Source organism: Mesoplodon bidens (genome assembly GCF_964165515.1).
Source record: "Mesoplodon bidens genome assembly, contig: HAP1_SCAFFOLD_486, whole genome shotgun sequence".
NCBI classification, from domain to species: domain Eukaryota; kingdom Metazoa; phylum Chordata; class Mammalia; order Artiodactyla; family Ziphiidae; genus Mesoplodon; species Mesoplodon bidens.
Genome location: NW_027671453.1, coordinates 206,416 through 230,985, shown reverse-complemented (window position 1 = coordinate 230,985; position 24,570 = coordinate 206,416). Strand labels below are relative to the sequence as shown.

The window sequence follows — 24,570 nt, the reverse complement described above, 5'->3', positions numbered from 1 at the left end:
TGCAATTTCTTTCTCAGTGAGGACACTCAAGTACAAGATGACGATCATTTTTCAGGTATGTTGTAGAAGTGCCTTAGAGATTGAAATTTGCATTAACCAATACTTAAGATGATTCAATAACATCAGAAAATATGCTATATTTATATATGCTCTTTTATGGTAGAGTTCTGTCTATAATGTTTTCTAAAATATCCTTTGAATTAATATTTCCATAGTAGTCTCCAGTGCTGCAAATATAGGCCAGAAAGTTAGATCTGTGCACAGTCTATTTTTTAAGAAGCTTGTAATCTGGAAGAGAAGATAGACAAAAATGTTGTAGCAAAATGCAGTAAGTTTCATAAGAGATATCCTCATGCTCTTATACGACATGGAAGCAGTGTCACATTCTTAATATGTCATCTTTTTCTGAAATACTTCAGTATTAATTTCTAACAATGATAATAATTAATTAAGGCATGAATTATTTACGGAGAGATACTAGTTATTCCTAAAATATTTGGAGATTGTTTTAACATGAAGATATTTCTTAGAATACCTCCAGTAAAGTTCCAAAACGTGTCTTTCAAAGCCTAAATGTGTTTGTACAAGCCTGAAAACTCAAGGAAAAATGTGAATGTTGCTGATTATCCACCATTTAAAGTTTTCTAGGCTTTGGCATTTTTCTGTAAGTATAAATAATTGACTATGAACTATGCAGAGAGTTGTTTTACCTGAATTTCTTTGAGATCCATCAGATGTGGCCATTAAAATGAGCCAATCTCCTCCATTACAACTACTCACTGTGCAGGCTTCTAGTCAAGCATTGGTGGAGATAGCGCAGCTCAATTTAAATTTAAAATTCAAGGTAATGTAACTAAACAAGTTAGTCCTATCCTTTTCCCCTTACTTTCCCTTAGAGAGTTTTTGAAGTTAGGGATTTGTAAAATGAAAATATTAAACCAAATTTAATAGCAAAATGTCATTGATATCATTAGTGAAACCAAGCCCAGTTTCCATTTACCCCAAAGTATAAATCGCCTATCTGAGAAGCAGTTCAAATTTAAGTCATGTCAGATTGGTGGTCTTTCTGAGTTTCAGTTTGGAGCTCTTATTTGAAGTCATTGTTTCATTCAAGAGCATCTCAATATCAATAGCAGGTTTTCTACTTCAGCAAAAGCCTTGATGTACATCAGTGCCATTGGGTCCAGAGGATAGCCTCTTTGTACGTTTTTTTCTCCCAGTCTCACTGCAATGTTAAAGTCACTGATATCACAGAGCACATTTCTAATCCTAACTATATGCCCTAATTTTGGCAGAAATCCACTCCTCCACTTTTATGCAATGTATTAACAACCAGAAATTTAATTGTATTTGTTGAGACTGTAATATCAACGTGAAGCATTCCTTTTTTTTTTTTTTTTTCTTTTTTTTGTGGTATGCGGGCCTCTCACTGTTGTGGCCTCTCCCGTTGCGGAGCACAGGCTCCGGACGCGCAGGCCCAGCGGCCACGGCTCACGGGCCCAGCCGCTCCGCGGCATATGGGATCCTCCCAGACCGGGGCACGAACCCGTATCCCCTGCATCGGCAGGCGGACTCTCAACCACTGCGCCACCAGGGAGGCCCAAGCATTCCTTTTTTGAAGCTCAAATTCTTAATACTTGCTTTCCCCTTTGCAAGAAATACTTACTCCTTTACTCCCTTGTCCCCTTAGGCTACCTACGTCATACATCAGTTAAGAAGACATTTCACAAGGGATGCCTTTCCTCATCCTTCCAGGTGAGAAAGGCTCCCTGTTCCATGGCTCATAGTACCCTGTCTATATTTACTACAATTAGTAATTATTCTTTAGACTGCAGGCTCTAAGAAATATGGACAATGCTTGCTTTTCCACACCTTGTATTACCAGCACCTAATGCAGTGCCTGGGACATAGTAGAAGTTCTATAAATATGTAATGATTGATGAATGAATGAATGAATGAATGTGTTAGTAACAAGATAAATGCATAAATCGTATTTGTAAAGCACAATACAAAGTAATTTCATAATATTCACCCACTTATTTGTACCTTTATACCCTTCTCTTCATTTATATATCTTAGAATTACTTTTAATTTTATCAGCAGGGATACAGGATTAAATGATGAAATTTTGATGAAATGTGTTAGAAATATTTGTGAGTGAGTAAGCACTATGCCATGGTGAGAGAGAGAAAAAAAAAAGCTATTGCTATATTCTTGACTCAAGTCATACTCAATATTATTTGTTACATATTATATTACACACACAAATGCATTCTCACTGGCATGGTATCACCTACATTATTATAAATTCCATTTCCTTCCCAATCCCTTTAAAGCCCATATCTGACCCTTAGACTTATTAAATTGCATTGTTTTAAACCACTTCTCCAATTTGTCAAGGTCATATTATGGTCATGTTGAATTTTGATCTTGACAAAGTATTCATCAGTCTTATCAACTAAAGAGAACTGTAAATTACTAAATCCACATGCTTTTCTATCATCCTAGACTTGATGAAAATACTAAATAGCCTCTGGCCCAGGATTGACCTCTACATATAAAACTTCTGTCCACTTTGGTTGAGAAGGAACTATAAGTGAGTTTAATTGTTCTACCTACTTTGTTTCCAATAAATAGGTCTCTGGTGCTGATCTCTTTTTATAAATTTGTGAATGAATTCAATTAGTAACATTTTTTATAATATTAATATTTAATGTCTGATTTCAAGTCGTGGATGAAAAAATGCTAACATCAATGAAAACTACTACTTGCCCAAATAGATTAATAATAGTAAGAACAGTTAAAGTAGATTTTAAATCTACTGTCATGTTTATTTACTTTCCTGAATTGTTCCCACTGTGCCACTTCCTTACTTTCTGAATATGACAGGTCCATGCATGACGTCCTCCTCTAGATGCTGTGCCATTAAGAAATCTCACTGATTATAATAGGTGATCATCTATGATGGATAATAAGATAAATATGCTTGTGCATTTTCAATCACAAATCCATGTCTTGCACAATGAAATGATTTTACTTGTTGCTTGATCACGGGGACTTCTTCCTCTGAATAAATAAGACTTGACTTTGCCTCTTTATGCAGTCATCTGTTCACAGTTCTGCCTCTCTCCAGTAGACTGTGTCTCCTTAAAGACAAATGAATATTCATTCATCTTTGATCCCCATTGCTTAGCATGCATAGTAATTGTTCAACAAATATTTGTTTAATAAGTTAAACACCAATATGCCGTGAAGTAGGAAAATCTGGAGATGTGAGTGGTCAAGATGGGGGGTGTGATTAAAGGACCCCTCTGAATTCTAAGAACAACATACTTAGGAGGGAATGCATGAGTAATCAACGGGGCTGACTACTTGACAACTAGCATGTATTCAACTTTCAAATTCTATATTATAAGCATCCCTGAGTGTAATTTGAAATGGATAGACAGGAATTTTTATTTTATTTTTTCTAATGAGGAAGCAGTGTAGGTCTCTATTCTCATGGCCTCTGTTGCTTCCTATGAATATTTCTCCAATATCTTGACATAATCATTTTCAGGAAGCCAAGAGAGTCCAAAAGAAAATGATAAACAACAGAAATTGCTTTCATTTTCTAGTGTTTGGAAAAACATAAAAATAGGTTTAAGTTTTTCAAACATACTTAGATTTCATGAGATTTTACTTGGTTTATAATCAATATGATAAGATGCATCTATATGTATATAGAATCGTCATTCATTTTAAATTGCAAATAATGTGTATCCCCATGGCTGATTTGCAAACTGTCAATAATAAGAACCAAGCTTATGTCCTCCTAAGTCTTTTGTAGCCCCATTTTAACACATTTTCTGAAAGTTATTTCACTTCAACCACTCTAGAGATTTTCTAAAAAAACAATAGATGACTTTTTAAAATTTTCATTTCAAAATGAAAATATTAAAATATGCTACAAATTGGTGCAATAATGGAAGCTACAACTTACCATGTAAGTTTGTTTGTAATTGAGCAAAATATGTTCCAATAATTTTTGCACTGTATTTGCCTTTCTCTCTGTAATTACTAACCCTTTTTCTTTCACTATGGAATGTGAATGTTGATTTCTCATCTTCAAATTTGCCTTTAAATACATTTCTACCCCTATTTTTCTTCCATCTGGAAGCTAAGTTTTCAAGAGAAAATTTGTTTCCACAAATATTGAATGTCTTCATATTAGGAATAATTCTAATGCAACTACTTTGTATTTGGAAATGTGCCACTGTGTTTAGGAAGGCTAAACACATACTTTTGGGTAAGTTCAAGAAAGATTACTCCAATGATTCAACCAAATATATTTCAAGCATATTGATAAGAAATTTCAAACTAATTGTGTGTGATAGCCATCAATTAAAGATGTAAAATGAATGCCTGCTATTTTAAAACATAATTAAGCCAAGGAAAAGCTATGCATAACTAGCATGTTCCGTAAAGATAATTGGCTCACTAACTAAATTCTAACAGCCCATTCACATTTCTAGATTTTAATTGAAGAATGGATGGAAATAGTAAGGTGAGCTCATTGCCCAATACACATAAGCATGTGACAATTTTAATTTCTGCAGAGATGCCCATATCGTATGAAATCTTATTAATATTGTGATGGAATACAGTGAATCATGCTGTGAAAGAAGCACATATTTGACTGTTGTACATGTGTTCACACACACGCACACACACAAACACACAGATACACACACATTTCTTTTCTCTCCTCTCTATTCTCATTTCAGTCCCATTTTTCCTTTTCTTAGGTAACTGGTATCATGAATTTAATATAAATACTTTGAATCCATGCTTGAAGTTTTTACTATATGCAAATGAATCCATGAAAAATACATGATTGCTTTGAGTTTTAAAAATTTGTATACATGTCATCATGCCAAACATGTAATCTTGAAAATCATTTATCATGTATATAATTAATTATTTCGAGTGAAGTATTGCATTGCATCTTAAAAATAGTTTATATATGTCTTTTGTAAGCAGCAAAAACTGGAATTTTTGAATTTATTTTTATTGTCTCTGTGATCAAATGTATTGTGATTATTGATCTATTTCTCCTTTATTTTTCCATGTTTTATCCCTCCCGGTACTAACTTCGTTTAAACACATTTTTCATTCTCTTTTTATGGTCTACCTTTTTATGAATCATATATGAAGTATTCATTTTTAGTGTTTTCTGAAAAATTTGACATATATTTCTAACTTTAAAAAGTCTAAAACTAATTATCTCATCTTCCTCCTAAGCGGTTCATGGACCCCTCAAATTTTAAATCTGATCTCCAGTATTTCAGTATATTATCTAGTGTTTTAGTTTGACTTTGTATATACCCCCATTGGCTATTATTTTTTACACTCAACCGTTATTCAGATTCATTCCAACATTACAAATTTCTTTGCTGGTCACTGTTCAGTGCACCTTCCTACTTCTTTTTATGCTTATTTTCTTTCTTACTGAAGGACATTCTTTGTACAATGGTCTCCAATCTTGCCTAAAACACATGAGAATTATGTGAGAACTTTTTAAAGCTCCCATTATTGAAACACCGCCTAGATCACTTTGGTTAAAAAAAAAAAATCTCAAAGTATTGGCTTTAGGCATCAGAATATTTTTTAATGCCTTCAGACAATTCCAATAGCTGCTGCTACTGCTTTAATCATTTTTTGTTGTTGTTGTTACAGTTTGTGGGTGGTAATTCCTCTTTGTCTATGAATGAAAATTTCTTTACTTCTTGTTCTTGAGTAGTTTTTTAAAATGAGGTGTAGAGGTGTAGAATTTTAATTTGGACAGCTATATGTCTTCAGTACTTTGAAGATATTATTCTATTGTTTTCCAGCATCTACCTGTTTTCTGATAAGACAACGGCATCTACCTGTTTTCTGATAAGACAACGAATATTTAAAGCCAGCCCTCAAAAACAAGGCTTATTATTTCCAGGGCCCCCTTGAATTTCTTGGTTTCAACTCCTCCTCACTATTCTAATGTTGAATTTGTTTTTTCCCCTTAAATCCTGAGACTGGGGATCCTCCCCCTTTTTTGTAAGCTTGTTCATTTGCTTTTTATGTGTTCCTACATGTAAAAGCAACATATAAAAGAAAACACAAGTATAACAAACTGTGTGTTCAGATTGGAAGAAAGGATTCTCAATATCAGTTCAGCCTATCGTATTGACTGAAAGCATTTACCTTGTTTCTTTTACAACTAACTTGAATATTATGAGTGTTACATCTAATATACAGTACTCTTCACCCTTCTTGGAATGTCTATGCTCAATAAGGACATTAGTTGATTTGTCACTAATATTGCTTTCCCTACATGTGACCTCATTCAGAGTTCTATCCTGTCCCATATACATAGCATAATCTTATATTTTGTATCTAACTGGCATCAGTTTTCCGGTTTTTTTTTCGATTTACTTCTAAGCTTTACTTTTAGCAGGACTGTACTGAAACACTCTTACACCTTAATAGATCTAATTGTCTGGACTTAAAATAATAGATTTCTCTATCACAGGGGAATTTGTCTTTACAGATACTGATTTCTGTTCTCTGCACATGTTTTCATGTTATATGCCCAGTGTAATATGAAGCGAGTTAATTTATTGTGTTACATATAGTAAAGAATCCAGCAGAATAATGTTATTTAGGTTTTTTTTCATTATTTCTATGAATAACAACAACATCAACAATAATAGTAATAGAAAAGATAATTTTTACCTATAGCAAGTGTCAGTTTTTTCTTAAATGCAGTAGAAGGCCCTTCACACTCTATTTGTCAGCTTGGCTTCAGGTTTTCATTTTGTTGGCTAGAAGACAGATAAAGGGGATTATGGACAGAACTGAGCCTGGTTTCTGCTAATCTCCGACTTGAATTCTTTCAAGGGTTGCAAAATATGATTCAAGTATTTCACAGGCCTTTATAACCTTTGTCATCTGTCTGGTATATGTGCCATCATGGGTGGATTTGGAACTGACATTTTATATCTCTGATCTCAACTGTATAAATATTTGTTTAGACTGACTATCAACATAGAACACAGACATTCTCTTCTGATGTATGGATGATACAATAGTCCTTAACTGGGCCCCTAAGGATGGGGCAGGCACAAACTAACAGAGGGCAATGAGGCAAATTTACAATGAACTCAGATTTTATATTTTCCTTTAGGTAAAAGAGTGGTTGCTTCTATACCAAAAAACTATTTCTTATAATTTGGGTTACATTAAAAATATCTCATATATACAGCCATTTATCTGAATCTATAATAGTGACTTGGTTTTCTCAAATACATTATATATGGAGTCCTTTAGACTGGAATTAAATTAATCATGGTTGTATTTTTTTTCTATTGACTTCCCAGCTATTTACCCCTAGGAAAACTCTCTTAAATAATCAAGAGAAATATTTTAGGCAACATTATGTAAATCATCACCCTTATTAGATGAATTAATATTCTTGAAGTTACAGCTCATTTCATGGAAATCAGATTAACCTGGTGTTATGGGCATTGTCATTTATCAGTAAGTTATTTGTTAATATGCTCAGTATGTGCCATAAAATATGTAACTTTAATAAGAGAATGGATCACCTCAAATAATTTAGCAAATCTTGAAAATGATAAGGATTAAAATTGTGGATGTATAAAGGACACAGAAGCTTGGAGAACTTTAAAACCATCTATTTCTATCCTGTTTCTCTCAGACAAGGAAATGAAGGCTGACACTTTAGCATGGTTTGGAAATCCTTCTAAAAATTATCTGACTTTCTCTTAGAATTAACAAGTAATTTAAAGTTTTAAGAACTGCAGAACTGATCACATGAATTACCATAATTTAGTCAAGAATTTTTTTGAATATCCACCTTTTGACAAACATTGTACATATATGTACCAGGCTGTAGAGATGAATAAAATCATCCTTAGTCTCAAATAACTGAAAGAAAAATCCCCCAATATTAGTGAATACTGAGGAATTAAGGATGCTGCTATGAGAAAATTTTTATAATGTGAAATTTATTAAGTTAAATAAAATATTTTGCTTTTGAGATTAGAATGCCTTGTTTTTGTTCTAATGATACTGATGATAGTGGTTGTATTTTGCAGAAGTTTTATGGGAGCAAATTAAAAACTTGGTAATGTGATATAAATTTGGTCCCCCAAGGCGATTTTTATTGTGATTTCTATTGGTGTTGTTAATGAGAGAAATTTCTGTGAGCTATTAGAAAAGAACATGTGGATATCAATATCTAATCAAAAAGAAGGACAAAATAATGGATAATTAGAGAATATATATAACCAGTAAATTAAAAATATACTCACATGTTAAGGAAGCACAGTGGTGGAAGTTTTGCTCATCATAAAGCTTTAACAGTGAGTAGAAGTTATCTTGGTGTCTTGGGTGTGGGAAGATATGCTAACAACCAGTGATAGATCCGTTGTAAAATTTGGAACTGTTTCTTTGGTATTTAATTTCACTTAAGACCTGTGCTTCTGGACAGGATGGAGTAATAGGAACTGGATTTACTCTCCTGGCTTAAACTGCTAAAAGTAAAATATATATATATATTAAACAATAATTTTAGACATTGAACAACAAACAGCACAAGACAACGGTTGTATAAAGCTGTTAATTATAATGATAACCCATAAAAACCAGTGGCATAATGTTTTGTGTAATACAGTTAAATGTTGGTGTTTGAACAAGTCCCTGGTCACCTGTAAAAAATAAAGGTGGATTCTCTTTTCATATTTATTAACAAAATGAATTTCATAGGGATACAGTATTTAAATATGTTAAAATACTACAGTTACTAGAAAAAAACATTTTTGTTTTATTTAATAAAAGTTAATTAAAAATTTTTTTTAATATTTGTATGTGTTGCATTTATTGCTTTAAGATTATACAAATATGTTTTGATATAATTTAATACATGCAGCGTCAACTAGAGTATTCAATACACAGAGTATTCAATGGGTATAGCCTTAGTAGTGGGACCAAATTAGCCCTAGACTAAATTGTTTCAGTTGCAATCTAATAAGGCTTACAAGGAAGCCTCAAAATGATCAAACTATTTCTTAACTACCTCTTTGAGCAAAGTTACAAATATTTTAAAAAATACAAAAACGCCCTGCAACCAGTAAAGTAAAATTCACAATATCTGACATGCAATCTAGAATTACCAGGGATGCAAAGACAAAGGAAAATATAACCCATAACAAGGAGAAAAATTAATTAATGAAAAGACACTGAAAAATGGTACAATCAGTAAACAAAGACATTCAAACAGTTATTATAACTAATTTTCATAGGTTCAAAAAGGTTAAATAGACATATAGAGGATATAAAAATAACCCAAATTGAGTTCCTAGAGATGAAAAATATAGTTTCTGAGATGAAAAATAAACTGGATGGGATTAAAAGAGATGAGGCAATGCAGAAGCAAAGATTGACCTCCCTGCAAAAGCAAAATTTTGTTATTATAATCTGTCCCACTGAGTAGTCCAAATATAAAGTCTGAAATGAAAAATGCCAGCTTGGTCACCTTTTTTCATTTCGAATTTGCTTTACCCTTGCTTTACCCTTTCAAAAATAATTAAAGTATAAAATTATGAAAATTGTATTCAATGGTATTAATATTAAGCATCTATCCATCTTATGGATTGCCCTGCATAATGCAAATATCTAAAATCTAAATATTATGTGTATATATACATATATGTATATATATCTCACTAGCAGAATGAAAAGAAGATATGAAAGTACACCACAAGTTGTGGAGGAATATAGTAAAGGAAAGTAAAATAGTATTTTTGTTTTTAGATATAGTTGCTCTACGCAGTGGAAAAATGATATACGGATTAGCATATTTTATTTTCTGAGAAGCATGAATCAATTTAAAAGGCGAATGGGCAGATGAATTTAAAGAATGATTAATTTAAATACATTATCAGTCTTCAATTTTTCTGTTACTGACAACATCCCCTTTAAGATTTTCAAAATGCTGAAAGGTGGGATTCCAAGATTTTTAGTTGCTATAGAAGCAATTATTAGCAAATCCTTTCTTCTAATCTCATTACAGAAAATACTGCTCTTTGTGCCCAGAGAACTCCCATTAGAACAGATAGCTAGTGGGAAGCAGCCACATAGCACAGGGAGATCAGCTGGGTGCTTTGTGACCACCTAGAGGGGTGGGATAGGGAGGGTGGGAGGGAGGGAGACGCAAGAGGGAAGTGATATGGGAACATGTGTATATGTATAACTGATTCACTTTGTTATAAAGCAGAAACTAACACACTATTGTAAAGCAATTATACTCCAATAAAGATGTTAAGAAAAAAAAAAAAAAGGAACTGCATTTCGGAGCAGCTCAGAACATAGGGTGTAGCAGTCTGGAGCTATCCCACATTTCCTGTGTCTTATTAAATATTGTGTATATGTGCTATGTATTTATATCTCCATCTAAATATACATCTATATCTCCTAAAATACTGTCTCACATATAATGAAGGCACAGTTTCCAGATAGTTGTTCTGGTAGTCATTAGACAAAATATAGTCTCATTTATTTAAAAAATGTGAAATGAGAGAAATGTATGAAAAACTTGATCCATCTTCTGACTGAATTTGTGTTATTAGTACCTTCAGAAGAGGAAATAACTAATTTATTGTAAATTATTTTATTCCTCATTTATTAGAGAGGAAATTTATAAACTGAATCTGTTAGGGCTTAAAGGGTTTTTTTCCAGAAGATAATATCTGTGGTTCTCACCCTACACTGAGCAGTATATCACTAGTGAACAATCTGACAAATATGTACATTATTAAGTTATTTTATTTTAACCTGGCTTTTTAATACTATCATCTGATATACATCATATTAATTGACACTGCAATTTCTTCCTTGATTTGTATATTTTTTCTACAAACACTTTGCATTCCATCTTCCACGTATCTTATTTACTCAACCATGTGATGGTCTTCATCTTCAGACATCTTGCTGTCTGAGCTGTTCAACCCTGTGACAGTAAAAGCACACTCACTAGGGACTAGGAGTTTGAGAAGGACTTAGAAAATTGTTTGACACCTGAAAAAAATGGCTCCAGAATATGAAAAAAAATCTGCAAAATTGAGATCAAAACTTGTGTAATTAATATTTTCAACTAATATTACTACAACAGCAATGTTACTCAGCTTTCATATAGTTATCTATAAATTATATTGGATATGTGACTTGGGCACATATTAATGCATTTGATAACATTTAGGGTAAAGCTTCTAAAAGGGCAATTGCCTAGGACTGAGGAAGGTTTAAAAATGGCCCTGCACAGAATGAACTAGAAGTGACTTGAATGGGAGGCTGAGGCAGAGATGCTGGACCCAGAGAGTTACAGAGCAGGCGTACATTGGAGAGAGCTTTCCTATATAGGAGAGCCAAGAATTTGTTACTTATTGAGTGGGGAGCATGAAGGTAGTGGACCCTATAATGAGAATCCTAGGATTGCTCCTAGATTTCTAACTTGGATAAATGACAGGACGGTACTCGTTGGTGAATACTAAAGGAACAGCAACAGCAGCAAAAGTCTAAGAATGGAACTTTAACATATCACAATGCCACCTTTAAAGTAAATTTGGCATTCTTCTTTTTGAATGAATGAAAATGCATTAATTAAAGACATACACGTTCACACACCTGCTAATATCTGCTCTTCTGCAATCATGTGTTTTCTGTATAGTGTCTAAATATCTATTCCAGTTGAAGTAGTGCTTAAACACTGCAATATGCCTCTTTTCAGCCAAAAAGAAAAACTGTCTATGACTGCTTCAACATATTTTAAATATATGTATAATCATTGCCAACTTATCTGCTTTGCACATACTCGTTTCCTATACAATATTTAATATCTCCCTTTATTGAAAATGTCATTGCTCAGTATTATGATTATTTTTCATTTTTATTATATGTCTGAATGTTAGAATTATTGATTAATCTCTTTATGAATGGAATGATCTCAGCACAATGTTAAATACTCTTCTTCTCTACCATTATTATATGTTATTTTAACGATTTTCCATACAGTTACTTCAAATGGGATTTTCAGATTTTTCAGGCTTTTTGAAGTCAGTAGGATAGGCTCCACTGAGTAAAAGAAATGCTGAAGAACAATATGAATTAAACAAAATTAAGTAGTTAAGAAAGCACTAATCTAGTCATTGAGAAATATATAATATTTACATAGTATGTATATATAAATCAATAGTTTCAAAATGAGATAATCTATTGAACAAAATATCTTAAAATGAGAATGAAAAGATGTTGTAAAATCTCTATATGATTAAAGTACAAAAATTTTTATAAGCTTGGAATATAAATAATAAGTGCATTTTTGTCTGGGAGACAAGTTGTTATCTGGGAAACCTCAAGACATTTTGTAGATTATCGAAATCACTTTACTATCAATCTTGAGCATTTCTCCTATCAACTCTATAATTAATATTGGAAATTAGCATAATGACTATTTCACTATCAGGAACATTGAAGAAACTAAAGTGCTAAACATTGGTTTTAACAAAAAACAATTCATCTGAAGAAGATGTTACAATGAACTGAGGAATTAAAAGATCTCAAAGTAGAGAAATTTCACTGACTGCAGTATAAACAACTTGAGGGTAGAGAGTGTTTGTTTTTCCTGTTTGCCCTCCAAATTTGGAAATAGTGTTATATGCACGGTGCAGGGTAATAAGCAAATATTTAACAAATGAAAAGTACTGAATTCGTTACCTTGTGGTACAAATTAGGATTTCTTTTGTACTGTAACAAGAAGATTTTAACTTCAGCATTATGAATTATTAATGTCTTTATCTGATTCCCAGTTCTGTGTCAACCAAACTTATTTGAGTGATAATTAGAGGACTTCATGTTTATCCTATCTTCTAGGATTTCACTTTTGCATATCTGTTAATTCATAATTTTGACATTTTTATAGCACAACCAAAGACTATAAAAACACATCGAGCAAGCACTTGCCAAAGAACTCTAAATAAAACAGGTCTCAGATATGAAATTAGAGCCATGCTTGGTTATATTTCTAAGTGCTTCATCTAAAGAGAGACGTGCAACACTGCTGCATGAATTAATCACCTAGGGTGACTTTTAAACCTACCAACAGCTGGCCCCTCTATCATATCTGATTTTATTCAATAGTCTAAGTGATAATAATTTTTTGATCAAGAACTTTATTTTACTGGTTGTAAAGGTGCGTGCATGCACGCGCACACAATCCCCAGTGCTTTTAAAAATTGTGGGACAGAATTAATCATAACTATTGAGTTTAAATGTCATTTATCAACTTATTAAAGTGCAAGCATGCAGGGAAAATAAGCTAAAGACAAGACTTTCGTTTTTCAATTTATTTTTAAAAAGTCTTGTAGAAATCTTTATGAAATTAACACAAAATGGTGGTACCAAAAATCTTTTGGCTTTGTTTATTCCCTAGTCTGTGGCAATGTAAACAGTGGAAGTTAACCCGGAATTTAAGTTAAGGAAAGCTATATTGTATTAAGTTTAGCCAAACATTGTCTAACTTGCCATCATATTTTTTCAAATAAATAAAATTTCTATTCTCTTCCCTCTCTCCTCATCTCCCTTAAGGTATGTCAACTCTAACCCCGACCCCCCCATACATACACCTTGTTGCCTCCGACATTATCTCCTCTACTAGACGCCCTTTTGTACTTATTGCTACACAATAGTTCAACAATAAAATGTGATAAATGCAGGCAAAGGTGTTTCAAGAAAGAAGGTAAATGTCCTTACACATTTTCAACATAGAAACAGAATTTTTCAAAAATGAGTTACAAAACAGCAAAATTAAAAAAAAATAGTTATAAAGTTTGCAGATAATGTTGTCATCCCTCTTAAAAGAAGAGGGATAAGGCACAGAAGAAATGTAGTGTTGAGGACAATGAAAATAAGCAGTTATTGCAATCTATTTATGCTGCATTTGATGGATTTAGAAGACAGAGGCTTGAGTGCTGTCGTTATTACTTGTTTGCCATTTGATGGTGGGCAAAATATTTAATTTCATTGGGTTTCTCTTTCTATGCCTCTAAAATGTGGATTCCCAGGTTAAGAAAATATTTCAAATCTTTTCCAGGTCTAAAAGTCACAGACCTTAGTGTACCCTTTATAAAGGCCACATTTTCACAAAAAATAGCATTCTTGTAAAACACCTTTATAGAAAGAAAAAGCTATATTTAGAAGGTTCACTCAGTGTCCAAGGTTTTCTGAAGTCGTACTGCTGTTTATAACCAGGTGTAGGCCAGTAGGACAACACATTTGCTTTAATAACTGTCCAGATTTCTTGGAGTTAAAGATAAGTTTTTCATTGTTCTAAGTGTTGACCTAAGAAATTATTGAAAGTAAGAATTGTTCTAATTTACTTCTTGAATTGCCCAGTTCTTACATGGCCTGACATGAAAGGTGATTTAAAAGATTGCATTTAAGTTTGGACATATAGCCTTCATCCTGCTGTTTCATCACAGACCTCTTACAAGATAAACATGTGCAACCATTTTGAGTTTCTGAATGGGAGTGCTCCTTATAGTATTTTCCCCTTATAAATTTCTTGCCAACTTACTCCAATTTGAATGCAGGTAGAAATTTATAAATTTCTCCAAGAACTTATTTTTATTTTTATGAATCTTTCTGATTTTGTGTTAATACCGAGGACTTTATCAAATTCATAGACATTTGATAGAATAAAAAGCAAAAGCATAATTAGGAAAAATCCAAAAACCTCAAAGAGAAAATAAGATGCTATGTTGTTAGTAACAGAAATTAGCACAAATAGACTGAAAAACTGACCACCATTGTAAACTGAGCTTTTAACTATGGGAGTCGCCAGGAAAAGGAGGGTTACCTGACTCAGGGGTCTTCTCCTCTTTCTTTGCCTTCTTTTAACGATCTAGAAAATTAAAGAAAGATTGAAATGACAATAAAAATAATTTATTTCCCAAACCATTTGAGAGTAGTTGCCAACACAATGCAATGTCTCCTCCAAATCCTCTAGTATTTCCTACAAACATATATCCAAATATAATCATGAAAATCAGGAAATTAACACTGACACATGACCACAGAGCTACTAATCCTCAGACCCCTTTCAAGTTTTGTCAATTATCCCCATCATGTCCTTCATAATAAAAGGATCAGCCCAGTGTCACATGTTGCATTTAGCTGTCCTGTCTCTTTAGTTTTTTAATCTGGAAAATTTTCTCAGGCTTCCCTTGAATTTCATGAACTAGAAAATTTTAAAGAATATGGATCAGTTATTTTGTAGGACTTAGCTGTTTGTATTTGTCTCATGATTATTCAGGATATGTGTCGTTGGCAGGAATAACACAGTGGTGAAGCTCTGCTCTTCTCACTGCTTCCTATCAAACAATTTCGGCAAACTTTTAACTTGTAACCTTACTGGAATATTATGTTACTCTTTTGATTAAGGTGTATCACCCAGTCTTCTCCATTGTAAAGTTATTTTTTTCTCCTTCATTATTAATAATTTTTGTGGTAAGGCACTTTGTAATTATGTAAATATCCTGTTCCTCATCAAACATAATTTATTCAATTTAATTATTTAAATCAGTATGAACTCATAGACTCCTATTTTATTCAATTGACTATAATACGTTTCTACCATTATTTATTTTGAGGCTTAGATTGTTCAAGATTTGTCCAGTGGAAACCCCTTCAGTTTGGCTTCTATATCCTTTGATGTTTCCCAATTATTCTGTGATATCTCCCTTCTTTTTTTTTTTAACATCTTTATTGGAGTATAATTGCTTTACAATGGTGTGTTAGTTTCTGCTTTATAACAAAGTGAAGCAGTTATACATGTATCCTCATACCTCTTCCCTCTTGCATCGCTCTCCTTCCCACCCTCCCAATCCCACCCCTCTAGGTCACAAAGCACCGAACTGATCTCCCTGTGCTATGTGGCTTCTTCCCACTAGCTATCTATTTTACGTTTGGTAGTGTATATATGTCCATGCCACTTTCTCACTTTGTCACAGCTTACCCTTCCCCCTGCCCATATCCTCAAGTCCATTCTCTAGTAGGTCTGTGTCTTTATTCTTGTCTTACCCTTAGGTTCTTCATGACAATTTTTTGTTTTTAGATTCCATATATATGTGTTAGCATACGGTATTTGTCTTTCTCTTTCTGACTTACTTCACTCTGTATGACAGACTCTAGGTCCATCCACCTCACTACAAATAACTCAATTTCGTTTCTTTTTATGGCTGATCCCTTACTTCTTGAAACAATAATATGTTCTAGGGTCATCTTATATTTTCCCTGTAGTGGTTCTAGAATCAGCCATTTCTCCAAAGAGCTTTTGTTCCTTCAGTTGGAGAGCTGTATTTAGAAACCAAGATCTGGACACTAGGTGTATTCATTGCTCTTGGGAAGTAGTGGTCCCAGGTACTCTCAATAGGCAGAGCTAGGGGATTTAGGTACATATATACATACACACATATGAAAACACATATTCATAACCACTTACACATATTCACAAACACATTCATAAACATATGCAAACATATTGTCTATGTTTATTTCTATAATGTCTCTGTATTGAAAATCATGTGTTCACATTAACATCCTCCATTCCCTTTCAACACCCTTTCATTCTAGTTTTTGCCCTTTTCATATTTTAACTCCCTCCACAGATATTAAAATAACACTGATTACCATATCCTTAATATCCTTACTTATTTGATCAATCTTCCTGTATTTAAGTAAATTCTTGTAGCTGCCACTTTCCCATCCACACATTTTCTCCACCTGGCACGGGTTATGACTATCTGTACAGAGTGGTTGCCAAGGCCACTTCCTCACGTGGATGCCCTTTCACACGAATCAGACTTCAGCAGTCAACTCCAGGCTCCCTTATGCAGACATCCTCTCCCCTTTCTCAGACTCTGAGACCCAATGCCAAGTCATGTGGTTCCTTGAATGCCCACCTACCCCATGTTGACAAAGGTTATTTTACCTCACTTAATGGACTAATTTGTTCAAGAAGGGAAGGGATCACAACACTATAAAGCAATTATACTCCAATAAAGATATAAAAAAAAGAAGGGAAGGGACAAGGAAGGGGATGAAGGGAGGTGGACAGGGATGGACAGGTATCTTTTTTTTCTAAACAATATTTGAAGAGGTCCTTCATTTAGAAGTTACAAAGACATTATGAAGTATCAGCTGAAGAACTGAAACAACGACATATATTTACACATCTATATCCCTACATCTATGACACACAATGTACACCTAATTTTATAGCAACCAAAATATAATTTAACGAAACTTATGATGCTTAGCCATACACTTTAATACTCAGCAACTTAAAAAAATATGCAGTGCCATTTGGCTGTTAACTATCAGTCCATTTATATGAATGGATTTGTAAAACTCCTAGCCAAGAGTGCTTGGGATAGCGTCTCTACTGGTCCTACTGGATCCTCTTCTTCTTTTGTCACTCTTTTCGGTCATTTGTTGATTCTCCATTGTATCTCATTGGTGACTTGCATGACCTTTGCTAATCATATCTGGGCAAATACCCCAGCTTGGTGTCTCTCAAAGGGCTGACTGAAAACCATCTGCAACAGAATCAACTGTGGTACTAGATAAAATTCAGGTCCACAGGCCCTGTTCTGATTTCCTGCTCAGAAGCTCTTTAGAGAGTAATGAGTATTTGGAAAATACCTTAGCTAATTCTCACACATTAACACTGAAACCATGGTGTAGTTTGCATGTCTACAATTCCTCAAAGTTCACGGTTTAAAACACATAGGTCTCACCAACTACAGTTCTTTTATTTTAGCTTCATCAATTCACATTTGTTATTTAACCAACTTGGAAATCGCTAGATGTGTGATAGCCGCCAAAGTAAAATTTATCTATCTTCTGCAAAAATGTCTTCTACCAAATATCTCTACAAAATGAAATGTAAATACCTTCTAAGATCTTGCTTGGAGGAATCTTACAGATTTTTAAAATCTTCCAGGTTGTAGGGAATAGCAAGTGCAAAGGCGCTGATGTTGGGAAAGCCACTGCAGAAAGAAAATCTGGATATGTGTGTGAGAGAATAGTAGTAGTAAACGAGCTTGGAGAGTAGGGCAGAAGAAATACTGAATAAAGCATGTAGGACACGTAAGAAGTTTAATTTTTATTCTAAAGTGATGGGAACGGGTTTTGCAAAATAATGTGATATGATTTATGGGTTTTTTTATTATTCTGGCTATTGTATTGCTTATAGACTATAAGGATTGGGGCAAGAGGGGAAGAAGCAAGGAGGTTGTGGAAGAGGCTACCTATTGCATTAGATGAGGCAAGCAATGATGGCTTGGAGTAAGTAAAGATGGCAAGAGTAAGGTGAGAGGTAGGTGGATTCAGGATGTATTTTCAAGTTAGACTGGCAAGAATTTCTGATGGACTGGACATAGGAATTGTGGGAAAGTGAGAGTTTAAGGATGAATCTAACATTTTTGGCCTGAGCAACTGGATGAGTTATGGAGCCAGGAAAAACTGGAGTGCAATGGATGGATCAAAGCAAAATATTTAGTTTTATTTGCTAAGTTTGAAATGTCTATTATGCATAGATTGGAGATGTTTAGTGGGAAATTGGAATTAGGAGTCTGGAGGTTAGGTGAGTGGTTAGGGCTAGAAGTATGAATTGGGGAGTCATAAGTCATCTTCCCATTAAAGTAATGGGACTAGGTTAAAACTCATGAGTAGTTAAGGTAGATGGAGAGTGAAGGGGGCCAGGAATGAGCCTTAGGGCATTCTAACAGACTTTGAGGGATGGGAGGCATCACCAAGGGAGACTTCCAAGGAATGGTGAGTGAGGAGGGGAGAAATCTAGGAGAGGATGGTGTCCTGGTAGCCAGTGAAACAAAATATTCATTCTGGAAATTATGAAGTTCATTTTCCAAAGTTTCTTGAATTGATGATCATTTGAAACTTGGTATTTTAAAAAGAGCTTTAGCAAACAGAAAAGAGAATAATTTTCTATCATGAGTGATTGATTGCAGTAGCATGGGGAATGGAAAAGTTGTGAAAAGGGAATCAAGAATTTATGTAAAAGACAACTTTAAACAAAAGTCTTCATTTAAAAAACAAGTACACAATATTTAGACATTATATTTTGTCTTTGTGTCAACAGCAGCTACAGCATGCTGTAAGTGAAAGATGAAGGATTACAGTTGAATAGCAAATCAGGGAAAAAGGTGAAATAGTTGAATTCTTTGTAGATTTTTAATAGATTTCAAACCTCTATTGGTTTTGAATAACGTCATATTTCAAACATAATTTTCTAAATAATCATAACAATTTTAGAATCAGAATAAAACTTATACAAGCCTTATTTAAATGCACATATAGTTCATTTTTATGGGTAAAACTAGGACTCTAGTCTTCTGATTACCAGTACTATTTCTTATTGCAACACACTGTTTAAATGTATAGATGATTGAAAAAAAGAGCATACCAGTGATCTCTTAAATGGTTTACAAAATATTAAGTAATTAAAATTAGGGGAAATAAAGCTCATGAGGGTTAAATTACAGGAAGAGTTTAAAGGGGGCAAAGAAGTAGGAGATGTATTTCCACATGGATAAATATGATATTTTAGGAGAAAATGACCCAAACTGCATTTATAAGGTCATGATACTAGCTAAATGAAATAAAGACAACCATCATGTGAATAACATATAATTTTGATGGTGAATTTTGAATATGGAGACTGATACAGATTAACATCTGATTATAATAAAAACCAGATAGGCAGGGTAACAAGGTCTTCTTCATCCAATCACAGCTTATCAGGAATAAGGGAACCTCTTGTGCCATTTTAGGACAATGAACTTGCTACAAAGTGAACACTTGACACAAGAAATAGCTTAGAAACATAAATATGATTCAAGAAATTCATGGATGGTGAAAGCTATGTTGGATTATTTCAAAAAGTTAGGGATGACTAGGTTAAGTAACTTCTCTTTTTAATAACAGAATAACTGTCACATGAAAGATCTCACTATGCCATTGACAAAGATAAAATCCCGGGACGCCATGGCTTCACAGTCTAATAGTCTAGAGATACAATGTCCAGTATAGTGTCCATTAGTCACAAGTGGCTATTAAATACTTGAAATGTGGGCAAGTTTGACTTAGGAACTTAAATTTTAATTTTATTGAACTTACATTTAAAAATTTAAAAACATATGTGACTAATGGCTATAGTTTTTGACAGCACTAAGAACATTTCCATTATCATGGAAAGTTCTATTGACCAGAGCTGACCCATAACATTTTTATTTAATTTTACATTTATTCCTCTTTGCTAAGAAAATCCTCTCTCTTACTAAAAAACAATATTAGCAAGATGGCTAGATATAAGCTCAAGATGCAAAAGTCTATTGGATTTCTATAATCCAGGAACAAAGAGAGAGCTTAAAAATTATTTAAAATGGAAAAAAAACTATCTAGGAATAAATCTAAATAAAAATGTGCAAGACATTTATGGAGAAAATAAAACCTTATTGAAAGATATTAAAGAAGTCTTAAATAAATGGAGAGGTACATCTTGTTTATGGAGAGAAAAGACTCATCATAATGATGTAAAATTTTCCCCAACTTAATTTATATAATCAATACAATTACAATAAAAATACTTAATAGAGGTTTTACAGGATTTCCAATTCTGAAATTTATGTGAATGCTTAAGAACAGCTCAGACACACCTAAAAAATCCATTCATTCCAAAATGGTCCTGGAAAACTTAATTATTCATAAGAAAACAAAGAAATTGGATAATACAGACAAGTCGATTGTAAGTGAATTAATGGCTTGAATATAAAACAAAGATACACTAGAACTTTCAGAAGAAAATATACTATATCTGGGTAGCATTAAACTAGGGAAGGACATTTTAAGTAGAACAAAAAGACACTAAGCTAAAAGATAAATTTGATTTCATTAAAATTGAGAGCCGCTATTTATCACAAGACAACATTGAAAAAGTGAGAAGGCATGAAGTAACTTATTTGTGTCATATATAGCTGACCAAGGATTATTTGCTTGTATTTAAAAAACAATAGAAATAAGTAAGAAAAAGATAAACAGTAGAAAAATGGACAAAAGATATTCTCTGGACTTTCATAGAATAGGAAACATAGGCAACTATTAAACAAATGAAAGGATTCTCAACCTATCGGTAATTAGGGAAATACAAATACAAATTGTTATGGACTGAATTGTGTTCCCTAAAATTGGTATGTTGATGCCCCATCTCCCAATGTGGCTGTTTGGAGACAGGGACTTTAAAAACATAATTATGGTTAAATGAGGTCATAATGGTGGGGCCCTAACTGATATGACTGGTGTCCTTGTAAGAAGAGGAAGAGATACGAGGGATGTATACACACAGAGAAAAGGCCATGTGAGGACATAGCAAGAAAGCAGTGGTCACCTGCAAGTCAAGGAAAGAGGCCTCAGGAGGACCCAAAACTGCCAACATCTTGATCCTGGACTTCCAGCCTCCAGAACTGTGAGAAGATAAATCTCGTTTTTTAACCCACTGAATCTGAGGTATTTTGCTAGGACAACCTGAGCAGACTAATACAAGGAACAAAAGACTAGAATGGCCATTCTAACTGGTGAAGCTATAGAGCAAAAGGGCTGAAAATTGATTCCATATCTTTGGAAAACATTTTGACGTTATTTTTTAAAGTTGAATATTTGAATTCCCTACAACTCAGCAATTCTACTCTTAGTATGTCTACTCTTTTACTTATGTTAAATCTTGCACATGTCTACCAGGAAACATTAAAATAAATGTTCATGGAAGTACTGTCCGTAATAGGCCCAAAACAACCCAAATATCATTAATAGAATAATAAAGACATTTTCTTGTATTTATACAATAAAATATTATACAGTAGTACAAATGAATGAACACTAGTTAAAGTAAAGTGGGTGAACCTTAGAAATATAATGTTGAGTAAAAAAAGCAAGCACAGAAGACTAAAGTATGATATCAATTTTATTAATCTCAATAATAAGCAAAATCAGACAAAAATTATGTGGATGTTGAACATAAAGCCAAGATCAGAGTGATTTCTTGGGTGAAAGCAGGAAGGTGGGATCAGGATAGAGAACAGAGAGAAGACTCAGCAGTTTTGATTGTAGTTCTTAGTTTCGGTGGTGTGTTTGCAGGTGTTTTTTATTATTTATCATAACTTACATACAATTAAATATATTCTTTTATATATTATCTAATAATATTTAAAAAATCAAAATCCATTGTATACCAAAGATAACCCTTAGACATTAATTATAGCGAGTCCACTTTGAAACAACATACATAGTTACTCATAAATCTTCTGTAGTTGAAAGCTTTTAGCTATGAAATTCTTCCCCCTTCATATGAGGACCTTATGTTCCATAATGAAGGAAAATTGTTCCTACTTTGGGACAATTTGCCTTCTTTATTTAAGTGATAGTAGTCCTTTGGCTGCCTAGAAATTTTAAAAACAACCGATAACTACATCTACTGCCTGCAAGAGAATAAAGGAAAAGGAGCATAGGAGGCAATCTCATACATTATTGATAAACACATACAAAGACAATATTGGTACAGAGCTATTTCTCCATATAGCAACTCTGAATTTTATTAATAAATACATATATGTATATATATCAAACATTAATAAAAGAATAAAATTATCCAATATGAGTACATTTGCTCTTTTTTTGCAATTAGTTCCAGGATTCTATTTTAGATTATTACTTCATATCTGCGAGAGTTGGGTGTGTGTTTGTGTGTTTGGTTTTGTGGAAGTTGCATTGTGCTAAATTTTACATTTCTTTCTTGAATTAAATGGCTTTTGTTATCCCTTGGGAATACTGAAGATAGCAACAGCAGATTACTACCTACCGGTGGAAAAGTATAAACAGCAATTTTAGCTGCTAGTGATTCTGAAATTGCCCTTAACTTTGCCCTTCTAAAAATGCTCCAAGAATTACGTTTTGCAAATCCACAGATTTACTATCCATATTCAAGTCATTTACGTGGACAAAGAATGTAGCCTGCGGTATCAGAAACAAAGGATGTTACAGCCATCAAGCCATCAGCACCCTGAGGGGATTCAGGATGGAGAAAACAGGATACTGGCCCTAGATAATTAAAGTGCATATCAAGGGAAAGATTTCCATGAGACCAGATTCCTGCATCTCACCATATATAGGAAAGTGCTAAATTTATTAACTTAACTTAGTTTCTTTAATTAACAGTAATCTTTTGATGTTCCAACTACCTGGGTTTTTTTTTGCAACAACCCCTAAATATCCTGTGCCCTCCCTTACCTTTTCAGAAGGGTCCCTCAGAGCTATCTGAGAGGCTGTCTCCTGATTTAAGTCCTCAGTATGTCCTCCAAATAAAACATAATTCTCAACTTTCAGGTTGTGCATTTTTTTTCAGTCAACATTTAATTGTATGGCTCACGTAGGTACTATGCCTAGATGTAATGGGATGAGCTGTAAATTATTAAAACTAGATAAATTCTGTCAGCTCTACCACTAGCTGAGATCCAGGCTTTCATCTCTGGATACTTCTGTCATAGACCTTGGCAGATATGGGGTCTGTGTTGGTCTTAAAATTATTCTTAGAATTGTGGGGACTCATTCATTCTTTCAACAAAATTTTATTGATTATATGCTATGTGTCACGTACAGTTCTGGGTCTTGGAATATAGAAGTCAACACACGAAAATACAAGGATAAAACACATTTTCTACCATATTAACTTTCTTCATTCATTAATTCATCCTTAAGTCATTCAACACGCATCTTCTTATTGAATACTGATGAGGGGTCAAATGCCATGCTAAACACTGAGTATATAGCTGCAAATGAGATGGATAGGCCCTGATTTTGATGTCACTACTATCTTTTGTCCTGCCATATAATGGGACAGCTTCATTATTCCCTTTACCCTAAGTTTTTATCACAAATTGCTAATGAAAATAAAACTGTTAGTGGAGTTTCAACATGCATAGGTAAATGAGAACAGAGAACTCCCCTTTCGCATGCCCCATTCTCCTCCTTCTAACTCCCTATGTGAACTCACTTTGTGCCAAGACCAAGAAGATGTGCCCCAATAAGAACTAAGCTGATTTCCTCACACTGACTGGGGCTTTGCTCACTTAGAAGACTTGATGCTTAATTTTGATAAGGAACTAGAAGACCATGGAGACAACCTATAAAAATGATTTGTCTTGGGAGAAAATACTAAAAAGGGTTAATGTGCTGTTCCACATGTCTAGCCTCCTGGGATTAAACCACAGGCACCAAGATCACCAAGTGTACGTGGCAACAATGAGCTAAAAATGAAAAAACAAAGCATCATACTGTTATTGTATTCGTCTTCCCCCAAGGCACTCTCTGATAAACACCACAACCTCTAAGGGAATTGAGACC

At 33.6% G+C, this 24,570-nt stretch overlaps 1 long non-coding RNA gene across 3 annotated transcripts; it reads right to left on the bottom strand.

Annotated features, from left to right (window-relative positions):
* Positions 1-925: 925 nt before the first annotated feature.
* Positions 926-23,680, bottom strand: LOC308611330. 3 transcript variants are annotated; one of them, XR_014014846.1, is made up of 5 exons: positions 18,051-18,065; positions 14,954-14,998; positions 8,355-8,576; positions 6,754-6,842; positions 926-3,146 (listed from the first exon to the last, which is right to left on the bottom strand). It is a non-coding gene; the product is annotated as an uncharacterized lncRNA (long non-coding RNA). The 3 variants fall into 3 exon arrangements; XR_014014844.1 differs by lacking the exons at positions 14,954-14,998; positions 18,051-18,065 and adding an exon at positions 23,458-23,680; XR_014014845.1 differs by lacking the exons at positions 14,954-14,998; positions 18,051-18,065 and adding an exon at positions 23,458-23,472 and having other exon boundaries at positions 8,355-8,573.
* Positions 23,681-24,570: the final 890 nt, after the last annotated feature.